This window comes from Crocuta crocuta, unplaced genomic scaffold, assembly GCF_008692635.1.
Source record: "Crocuta crocuta isolate KB4526 unplaced genomic scaffold, BGI_CrCroc_1.0 scaffold246, whole genome shotgun sequence".
NCBI classification, from domain to species: domain Eukaryota; kingdom Metazoa; phylum Chordata; class Mammalia; order Carnivora; family Hyaenidae; genus Crocuta; species Crocuta crocuta.
The window spans coordinates 7,800,410-7,827,902 of NW_027531902.1; the positions used below are offsets into that span (position 1 = coordinate 7,800,410).

General features: G+C 37.3%; 1 long non-coding RNA gene across 1 annotated transcript in view; it reads right to left on the reverse strand.

Moving 5' to 3' along the window:
* Positions 1-20,391: 20,391 nt before the first annotated feature.
* Positions 20,392-27,493, reverse strand: part of LOC144239978 (uncharacterized) — a 107,423-nt gene continuing 100,321 nt past the window's right edge. The window contains exon 3 of the long non-coding RNA XR_013337533.1: positions 20,392-20,449. This is a non-coding gene — a long non-coding RNA (uncharacterized LOC144239978). The remainder of the gene's footprint in view (positions 20,450-27,493) is intronic.

Consider the following 27,493-nt stretch of genomic DNA (forward strand, 5'->3'; position numbering starts at 1 on the left):
CCCTCCCTGCCTGTCCCCTTCCCTCCTTCCTTCCTTCCTCCCTCCCTCCCTCCCTTCCTCCTCTTTTCCTTCTTAACTTTTCACACATGCCCTTCCTTCCTGCTCTTCTTCTGCTATGAAGTGCTTCCATCTGTATCCATCATGGTTCATGGGTAAAGTGACTAGTATAAAGAAGCCTGATTCATACTTTAGGATTCTGAACCCCCAGATTATCACCAGAGAGCTGCTTATCAAGCAAAACCAAACCTTTGTTAGGATTTACTGCATTAAGGAAGAACACAATCTTGACAGAATCTCATCAACACCTGAGCTGAGGAAATCAGAATTTGAATATTTATAGGGCTTTGGGATCTGAATTTAAGTTTATGTTTAAGGCAGACCTTTAAAGATGGGAATTGGTTGGAACTGGGTACAATTTGTAAGGCAATTGATTAGAATAGCAGACACAGTAGAGTGAAGGTCTTAAAGTGAGTCTTGATAAGTAAACTGTGGTCAATAAGCTGTTTCCTAGCTGTCTCTTATACACAAATTGTGAGAAGTTCCTGAAGCATGCTATGAAATTATTTATTAAGTTTATAGCTTATCTTTTCTGGGCGAAGCTTTCTTGGAAAAAACAACTAAATTGTTTTGGGGTCAGAGGTCTACAGTCTTATTTAAGTCATACTAACATAAATGGTCTCAATTCTCAATTCTCATGAGCTAGTTGAAAATTCAAGGCGTCACAGACAACGCATGATGGGTCTTTGAGGCTTAGACATAACTCACCAGTTCAGAAGGAAACATCTTTCAGAAAAAGTTAACAATAAATCATGATGCAACTTAACTAGGACTAGAATGTGTCTAGTGGAGAGTGGAGAGTATTTCCACTGGGGTTAATGATATCAGGAAGGATATGGAGGTGACAATTTTCTCCATGCATGCATGGAATTCTGAGGTGATTTATCTATATGAAGCAGAGGTAGGTTAAATTTGGGGAGCTATGCTAAATGAGGTCAAGCCATGATAAATCATTTTATGAAGGGCCCAGAATTCTAGATAAATTGGTCTGAATTGGTTAAGATTAGCATGGAGGAATTTGAATCAGGGGCTTCCTTGCAGTTTTTTTGGCCATTTGAGATCCTGGGGGTAATTTTAAAAAGAAGGCTAATCTGCAAACACTTATTGAAGATTTTAGGATCCACAGAAGACCAATGAATCCAGGAAGAAATAGACAATATAATATCCGAAACCTCCTTGAAACATGTATTCTTTTTATAATTGAGGTAAAATTCACATATTACAAAATTATCATTTTAATTATTTTAAGGTGTATAATTCAGTGGCATTTATTATACCTCCATTGTTTTAAAACCATGATCCAGAGATCATGTTTCAAAATATTTCATCACCTCAAAAGGAAACTTCTCTTCTCAATCTCCCCTTGCCTCAGCTCCTGGCAACCACTATTCTCTGCTTTGTCTCTCCATCTATTTGTCTATTTTGAAAATCACATATAAATGAAATCATGCAACATGTGACTTTTTGTGTGTTTTTTTTTCATTTAGCATAATGATTTCAAGTTTCACCTGTGTTGTATGTACTGTACAGTATATTCTTTTAGAGATGAATAATATTCCATTGTATAGATAGATATACTACTTTTGTTTATCCACTCATCAGCTGATGAACATTTGGGTTGTTTCTACCTTTTGCTATCTTGAATAGTGTGGATATGAAAACTTGTGAAAATATATACTTTCCCCCATGAATTCTACAGTTCATAAAAACTACACCTCTTCATAATTTTAAGATATTTCTAACCTAATATTATAACCATCTACATCAATTAACAAAGACACTGGATGAATGTGTTATCAAGATATCCACAAGAAAAATTAAGATGCACCTACCAATTTAACCTTGGTCCTAGAAGATCCTCTCCTGTTCTCCCCTAGAGAGTTCTTGGAATTTTTTTTATTATTAATATCTACTTTTAAACACTGAGTAATCTAGACATATTAATTTTTGGTACTTTCTTGCCCACAGAAGATTATCAAAATTATGAAAGCCTTACATGTCAGTTAGGGAAAAGATGAAAAAACATTCAACTGTATAATTAAAAGAGTATCCAAAAGTGACTCTGTTAACTAATGGTAGGTTAGAGTTTACATTTAATACAGAATGGTGCAAAGTTGGGATTTTCCTCACCTGGGAAGTTCTGACCCTGGAACAATGGTGGTGAATGGGAGCATCTAGAAGAAAAGTATCTGAATCTATTCTGAGAGTACCATTGGAGCTGATGGAAGGTTTGAAGCATGAGAGTAATATGATAAGAATGATATTTTGGAAGATGACTAATAAGGCAACAGGATAGATTCATGAGTCAATTCTTATGAAACATTTAAAAGACTACCTGACATGGGTGCCTGGGTGGATAAGTAGGCTGAGTGTTGACCATTGATTTTGTCTCAGGTTACGATCCCCAGGTTGTGGAATTGAGCCCTACTTTGGGCTCTCTGTGGAACCTGTTTAAGATTTTTTCCTCTTTCTTGGGATACCTGGGTGGCTTAGTTAAGCATCCGACTTCGGCTCAGGTCATGATCCCACGGTTCCTAGGTTCAAGCCCTGCGTCAAGCTCTGTGCTGACAGTCAACTCCGAGCCTGGAGCCTGTTTCAGATTCTGTATCTCCCTCTCTCTCTGACCCTCCCCTGCTCACACTGTCTCTCTGTCTCTCTCAGAAATAAATAAAACATTAAATTTTTTTTAATTTTTTCTTTCTTTTCTCTCTCTCCCTTTGCTCCTCTCCCTTGCTCATGCTCTCTCTTTCTCTCTTAAAAAAAGAATAGAAATAATAATAATAATATTGATAATTTGGAGAAGGAAGACAGATAGGAGGTAGGGAGAACAATCAAGAGGCCATGTCAATAACACAGAGGAACTGGTGCTTGCTGGAGGGTATAGGTAACAAGGAAAAGTCAACTAAGCACCCAAAGCAAAATAATTTAGTGAGTCAGATAAGACACAATGCCACCTTTTCTTTGTTTACCACAGCATCTGTTAGCCTTAGCCTGGTTATTCAACATGTGACAGATAAGCAGCAAGGGCTTCATCTGGGAGCTTCTTAGAAATGTAGAATCCAGGGCTCCAACCCAGAAGTTCATTGAATCTGAATCTGCATTTTAATAACTTAGCTAGATGATTCTGTGTCTCTGATTAATGAAGGACCTATTTTCAAATGCAAATGGCTCCTGGGTAGAAAATGTATTTTCGTTTATAGAAAGCTTATTGGCTTTGTTTGGGCTATTGCATGCATAGGGACACAACGCTTGATGTTTCCCACCTTCAGAAAAAAATAATCTCTTCATTCACTCTTTCTTCTATTAATATGAGCATTTAAAGACAAATTACAACTCTACTTAATATACTTCAAACTCTAAACTTCTTGTACCTATTTACTCATTTATTCTATTATTTTAATCATTCAGAACAATTTGCAGAAAGATCAGTTGTTCAATGTTCTTACTCTCAAGACTTTTTGAGAATTTGATAACATCTATGGGACTCCTTCACAGAAAAATGCCCATAAACACATGCAAGCATTTTCCCCCACACAACTTACTTTTGCATTGTAAATGTATTGCCTTCACATGTATTGACTGTAAAAATCTTCATAAATATTATGCCTCTTGTTTTTCATGCAAAAATAAATATACCTTCTTCCTAGAAAGGGGCGAATAAACCCAAACCATACAAAATAAACAGAATATAAAACATTTTATTACTGAGAAGTAAATTCCAATGAGATGCCAACTTTGACATTCAACTGATTCTAACTTTTTGTTTTGATTCTAAGAGCTGAAATCTCTTGACGTACAAAGGTAAGAATAAGCAGAGTATCAGAGTTCCCATGGCTCACATTGCAGATGAAAGTAGGCTCTCTTCAAGGAACAAGAGAATTCTTTAAAACCCTTCAGGTTGAATCTATGTCCCAGTATTTTCTTTTCTTTGTCCTCCAGTCAATTGGGCAATCTTAGGCAAAGTCTGAATCATTGATATTACCTAAGTGAGCATGAGACAGTTTATGAATTTATTACCTCTCAGATCTACCTAAATTTTGAAATTATTGAACAGAGCCAATCTCCAAAAATAAATTCTCTAGTTTCTTTTTAAGTATAACTGACTTCAAATTGCTGGAAAATGTGCATGCGTGTACACATGTGCACACACACACATGCACAAACACACACACAAAGACTTTTCTCTTCTTGACTGTAGCCAATGGAAGAGCTTTCATAAATATTTGAAGTTTTATAGCAGCACAATCTTTTCTTTTAGAGTGGAAACTTACGTTATCCAAGAAAGGACATAGTTTTGTTTTGGATTTTACTTTTCATGCCCCTTCACCAGTAGGGGTCGTAACAATGATTTCTAGGTTATATATTGAAGTTTTTGCTTCATTGATAAGACCAAATACATGCAGCAAGTAAGTCAATGAATAAAGAAATTCTTCCCAAATCGCCTTAAGAAATGGATTTTTTCTCTCTCTTCACACACACACCCCGCACCCCCCCACACACACACAGCAGAGAGAGAGAGAGGAGAGAGAGAGAGAGAAATGAAGTTTATTTAAGTGTTTGTAACAATTCCCCCTGGTAAGCCAAATTGATTTCTGTACACATTTTACTTTAATTTCTTGAAAGTTGTCTTAAACAGTGATGTTTCAAGGTCTGAGGCTGGTAAAGATAACAGTTTGCATGGCAATAAGCCAAGATTTCTTTAAATAAAATTATGTGACTCTAGTAAGCAATGAATAACAGTAACTCTTATTTATCAAAACACCAAAATCATATATTTTTCACACAGAAATTATTGCTTTTCCTGAAAATATGTGGCCATCTAGTGTATCCCAGCCTGATAAAGAAGAATCCACTTGGTAGGAAGAAATGTAACATGTTATTTCACAGGCCGCTAGAGGAAGTCAGAAAGAGCCCCCTCTTACTTAACTCAGAGTTAAGGGCCTCCTTCCACACCTATGAATTATCACATTCCCCATAATGCCCTCTATGTCCTCCTATTCACCCCATTTCCAAACTCTTGTCTTGTTGAATGAATAAAGGAGAGGGTTTATTTTCTATTTGGCTCCTTTTCTTGATGTTTATTTCATTTATCTTGAGAAAGAGACAGAGACATAGAGAAGGGGGAAGGGGAGGGAGAAAGTGAAGGAGAGACATAATCCCAAGCAGCCATCATACTCTCAGCACAGAGCCTGACCTCATGCTCTATCTCATAAACCACAAGATCTTGACCTGAGCTAAAATCAAGAGCCGGATGCTTAACCGACTGAGCCACCCAGGTACCCCTATTTTGTGTGGTTCCTTTATTTTACACTTCAATAATTCAAATTTTACCTTGAGATTTGAAGTAATAAATTAGCTAAAGTTTACATATAGGTGGGGCTGTGTCTCTCATCAAAATAATAATATAAGAGGCACATTAAAGCAACTTCATGAAATGAATAAAGAAAAGAAAAGTAAAAGGAAGGTCACATGGAACTGTCATTTATCACCTTGAAAAACCTAGGGAGACAAAGTGTAAATGTGAGAATTCTTTGTTGAGTTCTTGGGTGTCCTTATAATAAGAGCAGCTGCAACAACCTATTCCTCATGGAGTAATAGGACTATATTCATGAAATTTTCCTTGTCAAAGAAACCTTTACTCACTATCAGTCACTGTAAATCTGTAACGTGATTACTAATAGAAAGTCATCCATGACTTTTTGAGTCTATTCAATTAATTTTATTTTACTGTATGCTTTTTGAGTGATTATCCTATGCCAGAAGCTACACTAATCAAAGAACAAACATTATTTAATACTAATGAAAATTATCAACATAGGTGTCTCCATTTCATAAATGAAGTAAATGGAGTTCAGAAAAATTAAGTAGTATGGGCACCTGGATGGCTCAGTCAGTTAAGTGACTAACTCTTGGTTTCAGCTCAGGTCATAATCTCACATTTCATGGGTTCAAGCCCTTCATCGGTCTCTGTACTGACCTTATGGAGCCTGCTTGAAATTCTCTCTCTCTCTCTCTCTCTCTCTCATTTTCTCTCTTTCTCTCTCTCTCTCTTTCTCTCTCCCCCTCCCGTGTTTGCTCTCTCTCTCTTTCTCTATCTCTCTCTTTCAAAATAAATGGATAAACATTTTTTAAAAAGAAAAAAAGAAAATTAAGTAGTATACAGGCAGAATAAGAATTGTGTTCTAGATTTATTTTACTTCATAATCATCAGTCCTAACTGCTGCAATTCACTCTCCCATGAAAACATCTGTGTTCATCTGGCAGACAAAAACCAGGAGCTAGTTGCCTATCCCAGAGAAATCTGCGTATATGTTTTTGAAAAAAATCTCTACAGTCATTCCAAAATACATGCGGTCCCTAAGATATTCTTGGACTTTTAAATATTGTTTAAAACCTGAGGAAACTTGCAGCCATTCATGCTAGAGTTGCCCATGTGAGAAGCCACTAAGTCACACATCACTTCCTATGATTTAAAATATGTCTGTGACTTTCAGTTTAGAGTTAACACTGTTTGTTTTTCCTGTACATCGTATGTTATTATGTATGATTCCTCCCTCCTGGTTGACAATTGCAGAGACCACTCAGTAAGCCTCACTTTTAGCTGATCTGAAGGTAAGGGTTATTTATGAGATCCTCCAGAACATTCTCCCCAAAACTGAATTTCATGAATGCTGCATACTCTATAGTAAGCCAAATGCACAATCCATATATGGTGCCAATTTATCCAGTTTTGGGGGTTGAAATGGTATTAGACAAAAAATAATTATATGTACATTTTACTAAGCACTCTCTATGTATTTAAAAACAGTAGTTGTAAGTACCAAAATACCACTATCCTGCACTCCTCACAAAACAGTCTAGGCTCTTTGTGGGTTTCTGCTCTGTAAGACTCGTTATCCAAATAATGCCCTCTTACTGTTCAATAGGCAGAATTCAAATAGTATGAAAGTAATTTTAGAAAATGAATCTTCTTATACAGAGGGAAATTTACTTCCCCTCTTATAGCATAAATATCTCATTAAGGGACATGTCTTGTGCCAAATTGAGATAATCCAGGGAGAAAAAAAATGTGTCAACCAAAAGAGGCTTCCTTCTGTATTTAGTCTCAAACCTTCCCAACAAGGAGACTCAGGTAGTACAATGCTTTTGGAGTACATATTTGACATGTTTATTTTCTAACCTGAATCACAGAAACTTGCCTTGATGAAGAATGTTTTTTTTCCAAAAGGTTTGTCTGTCAAAACTGTTTTACCACTTTATGGCTAAAATGAGCAAATCAGAGAACTCTAGATGCTGGCAAGGATGTGGAGAAACGGGCACCCTCCTACACTGTTGGTGGGAATGTAAACTGGTACAGCCCATCTGGAAAACAGTGTGGAGGTTCCTCAGGAAACTAACAATAGAACTCCCCTATGACCCAGCAATAGCACTGCTAGGAATTTACCCAAGGGATACAGAAATGCTGATGCATAGGAGCACATGTACCCCAATGTTCATAGCAGCACTCTCCACAATAGCTAAAACATGGAAAGAGCCTAAGTGTCCATCAACAGATGAATGGATCAAGAAGATGTGGTTTATCTATACCATGGAATACTACATGGCAATGAGAAACAATGAAATCTGGCCATGTGTAGCAACATGGATGGACCTTGAGGGTGTTATGCTGAGCGAAATAAGTCAGGCAGAGAAGGACAAATATCATATGTTTGCACGTATAGGAGGACTAGGAGGAACTTGACGGAGGAACAAGGGGGAGAAGAAGGGCGGAAATGGTGGGGGAAAGAGAGAGAGGCAAACCATGAGAGACTCTTGAATGCTGACAAAAACTGAGGACTGATGGATGTGGGGGGAGGGGGGGATGGGCATGGAGGAGGACACTTGTGGGGATGAGCACTGAGTGTTATGTGGAAACTAGTTTGACAATAAACTATTAAAAAAAAACTGTTTTACCACTTTATAATTTTTCATTGCTTCAATAAGTTCCTCATGCCCCTTAGGGAAAGTTCAGCCAAGCATGTTTGCTGACGTCAGAGACTTCAATTCAAATGTTCCCTTTTGTCTGTGGGAAAAATAATGGACATGGGGCGCCAGGGCTACATCCAGGCATTAAGTCTGTTTACCAAAGACGGTCATTATTCTGTAATTCTCTCTGCTAATTTTGTGTGGGAACAAAGCCTTTTGGCTCCCTGATGCTAATGAGCTTAGGGCATTTCTCTTGTTTCAGGTCCAAGGCAGGGATTTTTCTTATTTTCCTTTCCTGTCACCTTCAGGTGAGCTAATCAGCAATGAGCAGCCACTGCTTTTTGAGCCAGAGAGTTTTCAGCATCCCTCCTTCATGCTTCCATCTTTAGCCAGGTCCCTTTTCTTTCCCAAGTCATTTTTGGCTCATATATCCTTTGTGTTTGGCCTCCCATGTGGATGCCTGATAGCTTTCCTCCTGGAAACCGCTCTGTGGGGATTTCTTTTTGTTTTCTGAACATGACTTTTAATTACACTTGGATTATTTGGCCATCAGCTGCTATGTAAAGCCTGAGTTACTGCCATCTAACAACATTAGGGTAGAGAGTGGCTACTGGCCAGAAAAGTGGCCTTTGCTCTTTACTCTGAAATGGGCCATCTGTAATAAAACAGGGGCCATGGTGACAATCCCTTATATACCCAATCCAAGCTCTGCACATAGCATATGATTCCTACCCTCTAGGCTTGGCAAGGAAAGACTTTAAAATATTAAAATTCTTGGAGCGCCTGGGTGGCTCAGTCAGTTAAGCATCTGACTTCAGCTCAGGTCATAATCTCATGATTCATGAGTTCAAGCCTCATGTTGGGCTCTGTGCTGACAGCTCAGAGCCTGCAGCCTGCTTCAGATTCTATGTCTCCCTCTCTCTCTGCCCCTCTCCTGCACATGTGTGCGTGCGCTCTCTCTCTCTAAAATAAGTAAACACTAAAAAATAACTTAATTTTTTAAAAAGAAGTTTAAAATATTAAAATTCTTTAGTGTGTTCTTATTCCTCACTATACCATCTACACTTTTTAAACATTTCAATGGAAATATGGACCTGTGGTTATAAATGGCATCTTACATTCTGGACACATTTGATTAATGGAGAAATTGTTCTTTACTCATTGACATCCGGGTATGGTATGGCCTTAAACGAGTTTCCCAAATTGGTTATGTGATTTCATCAATTATGTGCAGTAGGAGCTTGCCCTACTCTTAGAAGAGTCTTTGAATTTTCATGTCTTCTTAGAGTTCTTACATTCTAGCACATTAGCTTTATAACAAGAGACATTTAGAAAATGTTTGTTAACAAATCAATGATAAAGTTCTTTAAGGGCAGTGCAAGATTAAGAATGTTTGTAGGAAACTCACTTTTTAAGTTTAGGATCAGTCTTCAGAAGATACTTCTCTTAAAAAGGAATGTTATAGTATAGAAATATTTACAATAAATTTTTCACTGCATTTCTCACTTGGAAAAACTAAGAGTGGCCATGTTCTTTGGTAGGGAACTACAAAAGAAATGATCAAACTATCAAAATCTGCCATTTCATGTAGCTTTTAAAATTATAGTTTAAACATATTTTATTTGATAAGACATATTTTGGTTTTTGTTGTTGTTGTTATTGTTGTTTTTCAAATACCTCTCCATCATTTAGAACTGGGACTTAATGCGTCACTTACTTGTTTTGTAGAAACATTTATTTCTAGTTCCTGTTAAAACAAATTGTATAAGAGGAAAATATATGCAAATGTAGCCAGATTTTGAAACTCCCTTAGCATTCATTTTGCAAGTTTAACATAAATTCTTATCCGTTCAATTGTATAAGATGACAATTTATTTCTCTGGTAGTTCAAAAGATACTTCAGGGCCCCTTAGGAAATCCATACTCACCAAACAAAAGCAGTACGGTGTCACAATCCTGGAACAGATAACACATATAACAAGGAGAAGTAAAGGCAAATACATTTCTTTGATTTCCCTGTGGACACTTCTGGTCATGGTATTTAAAAGGAACAACCCAATGGAAAATGATTTTCTTGCAAAACTCAAATATCTAATACTAACATTTACCTGGACCTGGATTCACCTTTGCAAGCTGTAACTGACTGGTCTTATAAACTTGAAACATACTCAATAAGTTCAAGGTAATGTTTGTCTGCATACTCCTTCCCTCTCTGTCTCTCTAGGTAGTCTGTGTCAAGATCTTTTGTTATGTGAAAACTAACATGCCAAAGAGCCAAGAAATTTGTTCCCTTAGCACAAGTATTTTGGCTAGAACAGAAAAGAGGCTTTAGATTAAATTTTAAAATATTCGTTTGATCACTGGCATTAATACAACTAAAATGAGGCTGAACTTATCATTATGACTCTTTCATGCACAATGAGCTAAGCTGTTCTTTTATTGCTAGTTTATTCTACAAACTAGCATTTAGTGCCCAACATGTATTAGGACATGGGGGCAAACAAACAAATGAATAAACAAACAACAAAACAAAACAGAAACACAAAACAAACAAACAATCCAAAACAAAACAGATAAAATATACTCTTTGCCCTCAAGGTCTACACTGTCTGCTGAGGGGGACAAACACAAAGATTCTCAAAACATTGTGAAAATGAATGGATAGCTGTATGTTGGAAGCACCATACGAATGGAGAGAATAGCAGAAATGCAATGAAACCAGATGTCAATATCAATCAAGAATGATTTTCTAACTATTCCCTAAAAAATAAACATGCTCATTTTAATTTCAAAGAAAAGTAAGAAGAATAAGCCATGTGCAATTTGCTTAATACAGTGGGGAAGGGAATGGTCAAAGAATCAGAAAAAAGAGACAAAACCTGAAACCACATGATGCATTTAACAACAAACCAACAGATTGATGTTGCTGGAGCACAAACTATATATTATTAAGTTCTGAAAGGTGTTGCTAGATAGCTAGGGTCAGCAGTGGAGAGTTTTGGACATTTAGCACTATCAGTGTTATCATGTAGGTGATGTAGAGGAAGAAAAAGCCTTCAAGGAGGGGGTGATTAGATTTGTGTTTTAGGATTAACTTTTCACTGGTTATGAGGAGACTGGTTTGGCTGGTGCAGCAAGATCAGGGCAGATGAGGCCACTTAGAAGGTCCCCAAATCCAGGCATGATAAAGAGGGTGGACCTAAATTGGAGTCAAGTAGAGAGAAGAAGAGAGGAAATGAAGGACTATTTAGAAATCAAAAACAACAGAAAATGGTGCTTTGATAAAGGGATAAAGAAGGCAGAGGGAAGTTTTGGTCTCCTGTGTCTAGCTTGAGAACTGAAAAGATCTCAGTGATACAAACCATCGAGTGTTTATTAAAGTCAGGTGTCTCATTTTTATACCTCTTCCCAAACAACTGGGATGTAGTAGATGAAACACTTTATTAAAAGATAATAGTGAGGCTAGACCTTCAAAGGTGAATCTGATGTTCATTGATGGAGACCAGAAATTATTTAGACTAGTGTAATTAGACCAGGTAAACTGGAGATTAGAACCTGTGAGTAGTCATGGTGAGAGAAGATTGGAGTGCTGATATTGACGAAAGACCCAATCATGGCAACTGATTTGTAATCTATAAATAAGAAAGTGGTTTGTTATTTATTTAGGTTTTCATTATTTTTCCCAATCAGCAGAGGCAAGATATCGTGAGAGAAGTAGTTTAGGGAAGTTGTCTTGTGCAGTGTCTAAGATGGGAGGGATGGGGAAAATGGAGGCAGAACCCTCAGAAGGCTGCTGCAAGCAATCAAAATATGATATATTGAGACAGTGGGGCAAATGGGGGCTTAAATATGGGGGGAAGTAATAGAAATAGAAATGATGGGTAGACAGAGTTTGTGTAAGAACCTGTGCCACTTGTTTTGTGATTGCAATTGAATTGATTTCTTAGAGACGGCAGAGTCTGAGAGAGGGGGAGAGAGAGAGAGAAAGAGAGAGAGAGAGAGAGATTTCTTCATTTTGGTAGTGTTGTGCAGGCTTTAGCAATCCCATCGTGAGGCCCAAGGGTGAACCATATGTTAACTACATTCCTGCAACAGAAACATGGATTGCTCCCTGGCAGTGACGACTGGCTATCCAGGTTTGCAAGATGCTTGAACACTCTTAATGGGACGTCACCTAGAAGATGCAGAGCTAGCCAAAACACCTTTCTATACCAGTTTCATCTTTTTACTCGAGTTGCCTTAAATGTGAAAACAATACTATAATACCACTAAGGGGGTTTTGAAGAAGAAAAACAATTCTTCCAAATTTTACTTCCCTTCTAAAAACTATTATCTTTCACGTTTTTTTTCTGTTCAAATACACATTTTTGCAAAGTTCTACATGTACTGTACATACAATTCTTCTATTTTTCCACTGATATGTGTATTCTACATATTGGTGTTTCTATCATCTGCATATTATTGAGTCACATATCTACATTGTAATGTTTGTAGCCATTTTTTCACTAAAATATATTTCAGTTGCACACTAAAATGCCTGCATCGTAGGCCATGAAACACATAGAAACATCTTTCTATGCATACAGCCCCTCTTTTTTTTTATTTTTAGGACATTTATCCAATAGAAATAAAATGTAAAACAGAAAAGCAAGCCACACTCATAATTTCAAATTTTCTAACAGCCACATTAAAAAGGTAAAAAGAGAAAAGAGATATTAACTTGAATAATATATATATATTTTTTTATTTGACCAACTAAAGCATTTCATTTACACATATGATCAAATTAAAATTATTAAGGAGATATCTTATATTCTTTTTTAAAAATTGTCTTCAGAATATAGTGTGTATATCACTTACATATAGTAGCACATCTCAGTCAGACTAGTCAAATATCAAGTACTCAATGTGGCTTATGGCTACTGTCTTGAACATAATGATTTTTTAACATATTCCCTAAAGACAAATTCATAGTCTGGGACCACCAGGTCAAAGAGTTGAACAATTTCAAGACTTTGCTTCATATAGTTATTCACTTTCCCCAATCAATCTATCAACTTAAGCTGTATGCTTATTTTAATTAGCTAATTAATTCAGTACTTCCTATATATAGATCCTGAGCTAGATGTTACAGAAAAAGTCCTATAATACAAAATATTGCCATTCGACCCCAATAAAATCACACAGGAAGGAAGGTTGAGATGTCATAGCTTTACTTCAGAACCGAACACAACCAAGTGTTAGGTTGTAAAAGTAAAATAAAAACATAAATAAACATAAATTTTAAATTTTGGTCACATTTATAAACAGAAAGTCTCGAGAAATGTATTCACCATTGTTTAAAGTTTCTTATAAAAGTTTATCTTCCTAATAATTAACTTAGATGTTATGATCAAAAGCAAAAGAAGAAAAGAAAACAAAGTCTACACAAACATAATCAAGAAAAACCATTTGGTATGGCTCATCCAGATAATTCCAGTTCACCCCAAACGAAACAGGTATCTTTCTCCTACCCCTATAGATGCCTGATGTCTATAATTCCCTCAGCAGCCAAATAGGACTTTGCCCAGGTAAATGTATTCAAACGGCACATATCTGGGGCTGTTCCACTCCACAGGCGTGAATTGCCAATCCTATCATAGCAGCTTCCGCCTGAATTTTCAGCCGTAATTGTTCCCATTCTTGCAGTACTTATGCTACGAGGGCAACAGCATCAACAAACAGAAGCATTTGCAGTTTCTCTCCATCTACTGGGAAGCCGCCTTCCTAATCAATTCTCCTCAGCAAATGCTCCAGGACAGTGGAAAATTCCTTGGGCGAGAGATAATACCACCCAAGGGAAAATGCATTTATAATTGATGTGGTAAAAAGCTGTCAGACAGACATGGGTTTTCTCAACCATTTTTGTAAACACTGTTAGCAGCACTTCTTACAACCACAGAAGTCTACAGTCTCTCTACCTCTGGGTAGAAAATTGTCTGCAATGGGGAAAAGCCCACATGCCATATCTTGTGCTTCTGCCTATCACAGTACTCCCTCCCCCTGCCCCACACACACCAAAGAGAATAATTACTATAGATACTCATGGCTCATGTTTACCTAACCATGAATTTTTAAAAATATGTTTTTAAGTGAAATGCTTGTATTTCAATTTACTGTTGTACTCAATTTACTGTTGTAAATTGTTGTACTCAATTTACTGTTGAGTACATTGTCAAAGATGGGGAAGAAAGGGAAAAGGAATATAGAAAGGAAAGAAAGGAAAAGGGAAATTGAAGTTTTCTTCTTAAATGGTCTTAGAAGTTATCAAGAAAAGGACATGGTTTGCCATATTTTTGGATTACAAAAGATTTCAGAGATCTGTGTGTTATATAAAGTCAAGTATATTCTACAATTGGCAGCTTTTTCTAGAGATCACGAGTTTAAATTATTTTAGCCAACAGATGTGAAAATCCCAGCTGTATGCCTTCTTACCTCACTTGTGTCTACTTTCAGGGAACTTAAAAAAAAAAGAAAACAAATAAATTTTATTATATCTGCATAATCTCAAAAGTCAGTCAAAATATCAGACATAATTACAGAACTAGGAAAAGCTTAAGTAGAATTCAAGGTGCTTTTCACCTTTCCAAGGACATTGAATTTTGAATTATTGTGTAATTCTGCACCTGTGAGTACAATAATTGAAAAAGCACATATATGATGTTAAGAGTCATACTTGAGTTTGAATACTGGTTTTGTACTCATGTTTTGATTCTGAGAAAAAAAAATTAATCAGTCTGATCCCCCATTCTCCATCTGATAATTGGGACTAATAATTTTTACCTTTAAAGGATGTGGAGAAAATTAATAGTGATTTGTAGGTAAAGTCTCACATATATAGTAGGCATTTAATACACAGCAGTATTAAAATACTATTAAATTTATGGTTAATTTCTGACTAACTTATTGTAGGATTTGAGTTGAGTATGCTATTAGCTACATGGATTTCATGGGAGTTTCTTTTCCAAAGTTCCTTCTTGGATTAAAGTTCAACCTCACTGCTGTTTTTTTTATTTTATTTTTTTAATGTTTTTATTTATTTCTGAGAGAGAGAGAGAGAGAGACAACATGAACAGGGGAAGGTCAGAGAGAGGGAGAAACAGAATCTGAAGCAGGCTCCAGGCTATGAGCTAGCTGTCAGGACAGAGCCCGACATGGGGCTCAAACTCATGAACTGTGAAATCATGACCTGAGCCAAAGTTGGGCACTTAACCGACTGAGCCACCCAGGCATGGACTGGCTTCAGTCTTTGAAGTGTCCAGCTGGGATTTTAATTTTATACTATAGTTCCTCATTACTCACTTGTCCCATGTTTTTAATTGTGTACTGTTTTTAGTTTATCATAAATCCATGCCTATCCATCTCTCCTGTGTAAATGCAAAAAAAAACCCAGTAGAATCTAGAAGGTCATATGAAAACCATAACCAAATGCAACACTCTCCTTTTTCATGGGTAACTACCCACATGCTTTCTGAAATTGATCTGATGATAGCTTCTGGAAAAAAGAAACCTTTGCTCTTGGTTTCAGCCGATAAGAAGAAATTGAAAGCCTATACTTGTATTAAAACCAGTTATCTGGCTAAATTTAGAGACCTACAGAGAGCATTAGATAGTCCTAAGAGTAAACATTGTGGAGCCAGACAGCCCAGGTTTGAATCTCAACAGCACTACTCACTAGTTGCATGATCTTGAGCAAGTAACTTAATATCATCATCCCTCAATTTCCTTACTTCTAAAGATTGGTGCCCAGGCAGTAGGATATATACTCAAAAGGGATAATTTAAGAGAGTTTCATAAGAGGAATGTTTACAAAGTTATGAGCAGTCAAGGAAAACTTGTAAGGGATAGTAATATACCTGACAATCAGAGAATCTCACCCTTCCTAGATCTGAAGGGGCCCAGGGAGACAGTGCCTAATGGAATGTTATGGGAGTTATTGTTGTGGGAGTAGACCAGCAATGGAGATTGTAGGCTTGGTAGAGAAAACTATCTATTGTCAGAATGCAGCCTGGCATAGAGAAATCTGATGGAGTAAAAGCCCTGATCTTCCTCTCCTCCTACTCTCTGACATATTGCTGGTATCTCTGGATTTAAGGACAAACCAGAGGGCAAGGAGCCCAAATCAGGGTGAAGAATGAAGGAGACTGGATGTAGAGTAGCTAGGAGAGAATATTCTTTGGAGTAATAGTATCTATTTCATAAAATTTTTATAAAAATGAGAGGGGTTATTATCTATACAGTGCTAAGAATTGTACTCAATGTATAGTAAGCGTTATATATGTTGGCTTTTTTTTTTTTTTTTTTAACAAAAACATCACTATTAGGGCACCTGGGTGGCTCAGCCCATTAAGCTTCTGACCCTTGATTTTAGCTCAGGTCATGATCTCATGGTTGTAAGACTGAGCTCTGTGTTGGGCTCCACACTGAATGAGGAGCCTGCTTAAGATTTTCTCTCTCCTTCTCCCCCCCTGCTTGCTCCTTCTTGCTCTCTCTCTCCCTCAAAAAACAAAAAGAAGTTTACAAAATTACTATTAACTTTAGTATTACCAATAACTTCATAAGTGATCAGACCTAAAGAGAGCTCAAGGTTCTATAATAATAGAACCTCATCTTTAGAAAAATGTAAAATCCTTATGATGAAAGTTAGGAACAAGATGCTAGTCTCCATAATACCAGAATGTGTTAGTAGACTTCAAGAAGGAATAGGGTGCATATTAGTCCACATATTTCAGTCAGGATTACATTGGCTATTTTAGCTTGAGTTTTCTTTGTTTAATGGCAGGTACTCACCTTAGAAGATGAAACTATAGTCAGGGTGGGTGGAAGAAGAACAAGATGGAAATGTAGAAATTATCAGACCAAGTGCCTCAGGTTAAACGAGCAGTGTCCTGGAGGAGATTAGTCAACTTTTATTAACATGACATTAGCAAGAGGTTTGAGTCCAAGCTCATACCTACAGTGCTGAGTAATGAATGTGCTATATGGGTTCAGCATATACCAATACCCCAAACACAGTCCCAGATCTTCAGATGTCATTATTTTGTTAGGTAGCAAACACAGAAAACTAACCATGCTACTAAGTCATGATAAGTCTCTAAATTAGTGCTAATGGGAATAAGTGCTAGAGGATTTGGGCAGCTGGAGGATCTCTCCAGAGTAATGGGGTTAAAGGCTTAATGGAAGAATAGAAAATATATTTTTGAGCAGGGCTTTTGTTACAGGGTGGTCTTTTTAGGCAGAAAAGAGATAGAGAGGAAATTTATGATGATGATGGAATTGAAAGGTGGAGTGTTGCTATTTGTGGATACTGAAAAAATATACACAAAGGAGTACACATTGCGGAGCAAGGCAAATTAGACCAGTCTAACAAGAACAACTGGAAAGAAAACATGATGGGTATTATGTGGTAATACTTTTAGTACAGAGCCAAGAAATTTGTCATGTCCTATTTTCTATTCAGCTAAAGCCATAGCTCAAGGAGTTGATTTCCCTTTTAGCTTTCAGATGTGTATACAAACACATTAGTTCTAGACTACCTATATCTGAATCAATGACTAGCACAGATAAATCCATGCATGCTAACTGGTTCATATACACTATGTATTTTCTGACTTGTTTGGAATTTATTGATCCCTCTCAACTTTCTATCTACTCTGTGATAGACAGAGAAGTCAATGTAACTATATTAGAATTGATTTTGTATTCAAAAACAGCTAACCTCGAGCCAATACTAATGGATTGGGGATATAGAACTGAAGCTGGACATGAATGCCTGTCAGTCCTGCATTGAGAATGACATTGTTTGGAGTGATGAAGTACAAGACAAGAGAAGCTCAAGTCTTATAGTCAGTCTTCCTGGTTAATACACATGGCACTTAGAACCTATAAGGTAAATAAACATGGGTGAATGCTTATGCCTTGCTTCTCTCTTGCTGTGGTTTGGAACCATTTCTGTTAATAATATGAAACAACAAAGCAAAACCTTCCAGTGCCATTCTTTCCAGTAGAAGATGATGTCAAACCTGCTACCTTACTACTTTATTGTACTTAGAAGTACATAATAGCTCATGATGAGATAGATACAGACATTGAAGAAATTATCACAAGACAAACATCCCAGGAGAAAGGCAAGAGAAAAAAAAGCAGGCATTACCAAATAGAAAATCTGAATGGGATATACACATATGAAAAGTTGCTTAACATCATTAGTAACCAGGGAATGCAAATTTAAGTGCATTGGGTTACCATTTTATACCCACAGAATGAATAAAAATTGAAGTCTGAGAATTCCAAGTGTTCACAAGGTTTTGAAGAGATGAGAAACATCATATATTGACACTGGGGGTATAATTAATACAACTGTTTTGAAAAGCAGTGTGCTATTACCAAACACATAACCCATAAATTTGATTCCTGGACATACATCCTAAAATAACTAATGCATGTGTACCAGGGATTATGTACAAAAAGTACATTGCAGCATTTTCTGAAAAACAAAATGTTAGGAGCAAGAAAATAGATAACTCAATTTTAGTATATTCATATATCATAATACATACTATACAACAGCAAAACTGGATGGGCTATAGCTACATAAATTAAAATAGATGAATCTCAAAACTACAATGTCTATTGAGAAAATAGTCATAGGGGCACCTGGGTGGCTCAGTCAGTTAAGTGTCTGACTTTGGCTCAGGTCATGATCTTGTGGTTCATGAATTCAAGCCGCACGTCAGGTTCTGTGCTTGGAGCATGCTTTGAACTCTGTCTCCATCTCTGCCCCTCCCCTGCTCATGCTCTGTCTTACTCTTTCTCTCAAAAATGAATAAACATTTTTTAAAAAAGGAAAAAAAAGTAAGAAAATAAAAAAAATTTTAACGTTTATTTATTTCTGAGAGAGAGAGGGAGCATGAGTGGGGAGGGGCAGAGAGAGAGACACACACAGAATCTGAAGCAGGCTCCATGCTCTGAGCTGTCAGCACAGAGCCCAGTGCGGGGCTCAAACTCAAAGACCATGAGATCATGACTTGAGCCAAAGTTGGACACTTAACTGACTGAACCACCCAGGCGCCCCAGAAGTCATAAAGAAATTTAAGAGTGTTTTCCACTTGCTATTATAACGAACCAAACTAAACAGTAATGTTGTTTTGGGATAAATTAATATGTGATAAAACTATTTTTGAAAAGCAATGGGATGATTAATACAAAGCTCAAAGTAGTAGAAGAAAGGAAAGAGGCAATCATTAAGGGGCATACTTGTAGTATGTTAAATTCTGCCAATGTATTATATCTAAAGTTGGGCAGTAGGTTAATGATGTTCCTTTCCATATTAAAATGTAAATACATTCTCTCTCCTCTCTGTCTTTCTCTATACATGAATACATACATATATACTTACAAATATATGCATATGCAGATGTAAATATATATACTCATTTTCTATGGAAGATATATTTAATAATAGAAAGCCTCTTACATTGATCACCTCCATCTGGACAATAACCAGTTTGGGCTATGTTTTTACCCACTTCAGGAGATGTACTTGAATTTTCCCATTGGTATAAGTTGTCCACTTTCCACACAAAACAAATCGGAAAGCAAGTTTTGTCTCTAGTTGTCTTCCTATTCTCTCCTCTTCATCGTATAAAATCTTCCTGGTTTTTCAACTCACTTCAGTCATATTTTTGTCCCTATATCTGCACTGAATTTTTTCCGTTTACACCAATCATGTCCATTAGGAACATGGGTCATTATTTTTTAGTTCTGGTCTTATGTCTACTATATCTACGGATATATCTACTTTAGTTAGTACATTGATTACCTCATCTTTCTTGAAATAGTTCACTTGACCTGGGTACACCTCTCAGTAATCCTTCTAATTTTCTTTTCTATATTTTCAATCTCCTTGGTGAATTCCTCTTCAATTTGCAACTTTTTTTAAGTTTATTTATTTATTCTGAGAGTGAAAGAGTGTGAGTGCGTGTGTGCGTGCAATTTGGGGAGGGNGTTTCCTTGGTGAATTCCTCTTCAATTTGCAACTTTTTTAAAGTTTATTTATTCTGAGAGTGAAAGAGTGTGAGTGCGTGTGTGCGTGCAATTTGGGGAGGGGCAGAGAGAGAGGGAGAGGGAGAATCCCAAGCAGGCTCTGCACTAGCAGGAACCACGAGATCATGATCTGAGCTGAAATCAAGAGTTGGATGCTTAACCAACTGAGCCATCCAGTTACCCCAGTACCATTGTTTTAAATAACCATCTACATGCAGAAGGCTCTAAAGTCTTCTTTGCAGCCCAGAATTTTGAGGAACTCCAGACTTAAATAAAGTACCTACTCACTGTGTCCACTTTTCAATGCCATCCCCACCATCAGTGTGTTCTTCCTCTTGGGTCCCTGTCAAGACATGGTGTCAGGACATTTAATCTCAACTGTAAACTGGATATTCCTTGATTCCTTTTTCTCACTCTCCCAGCATGCAATCCATCCTGTTGGCCTTAACTTCAAATGCTATCCCCAAACTGATAATTTTTCACCATATCCATAGCTACCACCATAGTTCAAGTTTTCAAATCTCTTACCTGGACTATTGTGTCCCTACTTCTGTACTTTCCTCCTTCTGCCTGTTTTTCACAAAGGAGCTAGAATGAACCCTCTAGAAGGTAAATCAAATGATATCAACTTTCTGCATAAAACCTTCCTAAAGCTTTCCTTTGTATTTTGATGAAAATTTAAGGTTCTTAACTTTAACTCAATGCTCCTGCATTTGACCCACTGTCTAACTCTCCAGCCTCATCAACCACTGTCTCTACCTCTGTCTCCTTTAGATTTATTGGCTGTTTTCTCTTCCCCCACTCCAGGAAACATAATTCTACATTAAGATTTTATACTTATCAACCCTTCTGCTTTTGATAATCTACTCCCAGATATTTGCAGGACGATCTTCCTCTCTTAGGTCTGGTTTCTTCCTAAAGGTTAGCTTTTCTTGACCACCTTATTTAACAAAATGCCTATGAACCTCTCTATCATCTCACCTTGCTTAATTTTTCTTCATGGAATTTACCATTCCTTGACATAACACTAACTTCATTTTTTGTTTGTTTCTTCTTATCTGTGTCTCCTTCTAGAATAAAAACTTCAGGGAGACAGACACTATTTTTGTTCATTGCTATATTTTCAATATTTAGAATGGTGCTTACCATATCATAGACAGTAAATATTTAATTGAATAAATGAATCTCTGGAAGAAGTACATACATAGTTTGAAATTTGGTTCCCAATTTGTATTATCATTTTTTCCCCTTTCAGCCTTTCTCATCGGAGGCTTCTCAGTTGCTCATAATCTCCAGATAAATTTAATATACTCTTGGTAAATATTAATGGGCAACTCTCTGGATAAACAATTCTAATAAATTAACTTTTAAGGGCCATTTTCCATTGTTGAAACCATATTTGTTTCCTCTTTTAAATGTCTTATAGTCTTAAATGTCGACTAAGTTAGTGATAAGCATTTGATTAGAACAGACTGAAAGTATCATGATCCATCACCTGCCACATGATTGGTTATGTGGCCCTCTCTCACAGTCACTACGGGACTGTACTATACACAGTAATGCGCAGTATAAGGTTGGGCTTCACTATGACCCATCTCTGACCCAAGTTTACACATCTTGCTGACTTTTTGCTGCATGTTATTTTGATGACTGATGATTTGATACAGGATAGATGTAAACTATTTTTCCATTACTTTTTGATAGTTTATGAAATGGTTTCAAATCTTGTTGAGGTTTTGGCAAGTTAACCCATTGCTGACTCTTTTAGAATATTATCTCATAGAGCTAATAAAATAATTCAACAAAGTTAAACTGTCACAAAGTGAAGCTTGTTTTCCACAAGCTTATTTAATCAGAACTATTAAAGTACTGAATATTCTAATGAATTTAAAACATATAAAATCACATTTAATTGACTAGCAGCCTCTGGAAGAAACCAACGTTTCTGATTTCCCTGGGACTAATCTTCCTTTCATTCAGTGTCTGTGTTGGAGCTGCTTGATGCTATGCATGATGACTGAACCCTTCCTCCCTAATCCTCATGGCCCTTTCTTTTATTCAGGTAATGAAGGACCTCTGCAATCTTGCTAAATGACTCTTCTCAAGATTTATCTGCTTTTATCGTCTGCACAGATCCTTTGCTTCCACTTAAATGGAATGCTCCCACTGCCTTCTACACAAAGATAGCTCAGTTTCTTTTTTAAAATCTTCACTAATGATATTCCCAACTGATCTGGCTATATCTTGCTTGTCTTTTTCATATGTATACATATATTAGCCTGCAGTTTAAGGTAAATCTAAATGAGGCCTCCCCATGGAACCTTGCCTGCTCCTCAGCAGGAAGGAGTTCCTTCATTCACTGAAATCCTACAGTCTGTTTATGTGAGCACCTATATATTTGACAGCTGATCAAACACCTTATTACTTTGTAATGTTAATTCTCCCTCCACACACAAATGTGCATGTGTCCTTGTGTGTATAAACTCCTAGAAGACATTCAAATTTTCTTGTTAACAAGGGCTATCTTTTAATTCCACAAAGTATTCATATAATTCATCTTCATAGGTTTTTGAACACTTTTCAGCTTTGCAACATGCCTTTGCAATTTAAGTGACTGTTGCCTGCATTTCACTTTGGAGGTAAGGTATTCCCAGCTTACTGTTCTTCATCCCTTTTGTGGTCTTTGGGGGCTGGCAAAGAGGCCCTACACTTGCTATATGCAGCTCTTTATGACTTTGATGCTTCCAGGGTGGGGCTTCTTTAACTCCAGAAGCTCCCAGTTGCCTTGGTGGCACTAGAAAAGGGTATGACACTCTCCTTTGTTCCTTGCCTATATGCCAAAATATTTAGAGGGGATGAAAACAGGAAGTCTAGGGCCGATTAGCTATCTAGCAGTATTAAAAACAAAACAAAACAAAAAGACAAGTTGTGGCAATCCCCAAGAGGGATTGCTACAGAAAAAATGGTGTCAATGGATTATCCAATGAGCTGGAGAGTTCCAGCTCTGATTAATAACACAGTTCCCAAGACAAGTCTGCTTCCCTCACATCTGCCAGGATTCTGGGTTCACAAACGTTTTTCCATGATCTCAAATTCCCTCACAAAAGCCTTATGAGTAAGAAAAAGTAGAAATTGTCCCAACTTTTATATTGTCTCTATCAAACAATGTTTTCTGATTCAAAAATCCCTTTCCCCAGCAGAAAGGGGGCTTTGTTTCCCCTTTGAAAACCTTCCTTATGAAGTCTTACAAGCCAGGAGTATAGCCATTGTGGCTTCTGAAAGCCTTCAACTGATTGGCTTGCCTCTCAGACCCTCTCCTGCTGTGTGCTTCTTTTCAGCACCAAATAAGTGTCAGACAATTAGAGATGGGACTGGAGATGTGTAAATTGTACTGTCGCCAGCAACAAATTAGTAATTTTGTGATGATACACTGTCCTTGTAACATGGTAGAGTTAGCACACTTACCTGCCTCTATTTGTGCTAAAAGGCCATGGATAAGATTGATGAAGATCCTGTATGGTAATTCATTTTCCTTCTTGACACTCTCCCCTCACCAACCCCTCCCAAGAAACGAGACATTGTCCAGCCCCTGGACATTGAACAAAGCCTCTACCTGGTCTTCCCAAACTCCCAGTGTTTTCCTTGTAGTTATTACCTAGAAGGCATTTCACCACCTTTGTTGAATGGGTGCAGGAAAGAAAGCCTGCTGCTCGGTGAAGGGAATAAACTTCCCACACCTCTTGATCTAGCCTTCTTTTATTCTGTTATCAGAGCCTTAATGGGAGCTGATAATGGCTCAAAAATCTCAGTTACCTATTTAAATTGAAAGCTCATAAATATGAATGGAAAATATTCTGGCATTTGTCCTTCCTTAATAAGTAGATATGGGAATAATTCCTCCACAGGGTTGCTGTTTCCAGGTCTTGACACTTCCCAGCCTTGACCTTTCCACAGTAGGAATTTCTGCATTTCTGAAAAGTCCTCCCGTGGATGGATAGCTGCCTGCTTTCTTGCCTGCCACCACTCTGATTGCTCCTCCAAGGAACGAGAGAACAGAAGTAGAACCATTTGCTTTAAAAAGTCCCAGTTAAACTGTGCCTGGTGGCCTGTTACACTTTAGTAAAAGAGGCACTCTTATGAGTGGGATTGGTCATAGTGTCATTGTGATATTATGATATAAGAAATGCCTTCAGAAGACCAAAATGTATTTCTCATATATATATATATTTGGTCTTTTCCCACAGTTTCTGGCTCACAGCTCCCAAACCGTTGGAATTTTGGAACTGTTAATAGCAATAAAGGAATCTTTTTTTGTTATGTTAGTGAAGGTAGGTTTTGCATCTTGCCTTAGGCAGGGAGTGTGAGGGTCTAGTTGTAAGGAGGAAATGATGAGATTAGAAGGTTGGAACTTTCTTTTTATTTTATTTTAAAAGTGTTTAATGTGTATTTATTTTTGAGAGAGAGGGAGAGACAGAGCACAAGTGGGGGAGGCACACAGAATCTGAAGCAGGCTCCAAGCTTTGAGATGTCAGCACAGAGCATGATGTGGAGCTTGAAATCTCTAGCCTTGAGATCATGACCTGAGCTGAAGTCGGACACTTAACCAACTGAGCCACTCAGGTGCCCCTATTTTATTTTGTTTTATTTTTTTATTTTATTTTATTTATTTTATTTTTTAAAGTTTATTTATTATTACTAATTATTATTATTATTTAATTTGTATCCAAGTTACTTAGCATATAGTGCAAGAATTATTTCAAGAATAGAATGTAGTGATTCATCACCTACATATAATATCCAGTGCTCATCCCAACAAATGCCCTCCTGAAAGCCGCTTGCCCACTTGACCCATTCCCCCCACCTTGCAGCCCCATACCTTTCCTCCAGACCTCTAGAGCAGGGAAAGGGGCTGGAGGCTGAATCAGCCAATGGCCAATGACTTAGTTAATCATGACTATGCAATGAAGCCTCCATAAACCCAAAAAGAAGAGGGTTCAGAGGGCTTCCAGGTTGGTGAACACATGGAGATTCAGGGAGAACGGCATGCCTGGAACGGGTATGGAAGCTCTGTGTTCTTTCCCCATATCTTTCCCTATATACCTCTTCATATGGCTATTGATTCATATCCTTTTTCATGTCCTTTAATAAATGGGCAAGCATTAGTAATGGTTTCCCTGAGTTCTGTGAGCCATTATAACAAATTAATGGAATATAAGAAGGAGGTTAGAACCTCTGAACCACCAAGCTGTAGCTCGTGGATCAGAAGCATAGGTAATGATCTGGACTTATAACTGGCATCCAGAAAATACAGTAGATGACAGGCACTCTTACAGGTATGAACCCTTAATGTATAGAATCTGATGCTATCTCCAGGTAGATAGTGTCAGACTTGAGCTGACACCCAGCTGTTGTCTGAGAATTAATTGTTGTGTGTGTGTGTCAGGGTGAGGAGGGTGGCCCTCACATTGGAATTGGGTCTGGGAACCCTAATAGAGCCATTAACATACTATTTGTTACCAAGGTATGTGTTTTTGTACTTTTTGTGGCAACGATTTTTCCCACAATCACGAAAAACTTACCCAAACTAATTTCACCACAATTCCCATGGAAAAGTAAAGGTTCAAGAACAACCAAGGGAATTTTAAATAGGAAAAGAGAATGAATCTTTCTTTTTTCAAAAATAGGATATTCTGTAATTATAGTAATGTGTGATAATAATGTGGTGGTAACAAATACATAAGTGGAAGGGAAGTGAGGGTCAAGAGACTGAACCACATATCTATAGGGAAATGGAGTATGATTGGTATAGTTATAAATCAGTGGAGAAGTGAACTGGTAAAATAACAAACTATGAACTAAGTAGAACTGGGAAGGAAGACCCATTCTCACATTCTCAATTCAAAACTCATAGTGGATATCAAAAATAAGAATATTTTTTCTTTCTTTCCTCCCTTTCTTCCTTTCTTCCCTCCTTCTTTCCCTCCCTGTCTTCTTCCCTCCCTAACTTCCTTCTTTTCTTCATTTTTTTCTTTTTTATATTTCTTTCCTCTTTCTCTCTCTCTTTTTCTGTATTTCTCTCCTCTCTGTCTCTCTCTCTGCATCATATATATGTGTATATGCATGAATGTATATACCTATCATCCACCTGAAGAAATTTAGAAAGCATAATGTTGAAGAAAGTTAGCAAGTTATAACAATATTTAAAATATATACTAAGTTTATATATATTTGAAATACTTCAGGGGCACCTGGGTGGCTCAGTTGGTTAAGGGTCTAACTTGGCTCAGGTCATGATCTCACAGTTAATGAGTTTGAGTCCCATGTTGGGCTCTGTGCTGACAGCTCAGAGCCTAGAGCCTGCTTCAGATTCTGTGTCTCCCTCCCTCTCTGCCCCTCCCCTGCTCATGTTTCTCTCTCTCTATCTCTCAAAATACATAAAAATTTTTTTAAAAAATGAAAATAAAACATACTCCAAAAGCCCTTGATATGTAATTAACATTGTGTGTGTAAAGGTAAAGCAGACAGCAAAAAATGATCAAGCAAAATAAGCAATATACTAAGAGGAAAGATACCCATATAATTCATAATAGTGTGCACCTCTAGGGAGTAAGGGCAAAGAATGGAGCAAAGAATGTGGGATGAAGAATACTTATTCCTTAGAAAAAGATTATAGTTGATGTGACAAAAAGTTAATAGTTTCTCTTCTGAGCACTGGACATGACATATATAATAGATATTTTTCTCTATTTCAATAAAGAGAGAAAAAAATGTCTCTGCTGACCTACCTACTTACTAGAATATATATTCTGAAGGCTGTCCTCTAATTGGCTGAACTGGGTTTGCATACACACACACACACACACACACACACACACACGCTCACACAGAGACATATAGACACAAACACCAGCAGCAGTCAGATTTAGAAGTATATTAAAAGCCCATAGAATTCAGAGAAAATTCTGCTTTTGCTCTTAACTTTCCTTGTCACTCCCACTTCAGAAAGAACAGCGAAGTAACTTGCTGGGAAGAAAGTGAAGTGGCAGTCATATATATTTCTCCTCTACTCATTTTTTAGTCTCTAATAAACCTTTGATAAATTCTACCCCATCTCAACTATGCTCATAAGTACGAGGCAAGGGATTTAGATTTGTTTTATACTGAAGAGGAAAGGAGATTAATGGATCAAGACTGATGAAAACAGTGGGTGTGGGTGCATGTGGGTGTGGCTGTGAATGTGTGTGTGTGTGTGTGTGTGTGTGTGTGTGTGGCAGTGGGGTGGTGACGGTGGTGAACTAATGAGTAATGAGAGTGCTCAGGGGAGGAAGACTTGGTTGGCAAGCAGCAAGAATCCTCTGGATTTCTCCTACAGCTTCTTCATCTGTTC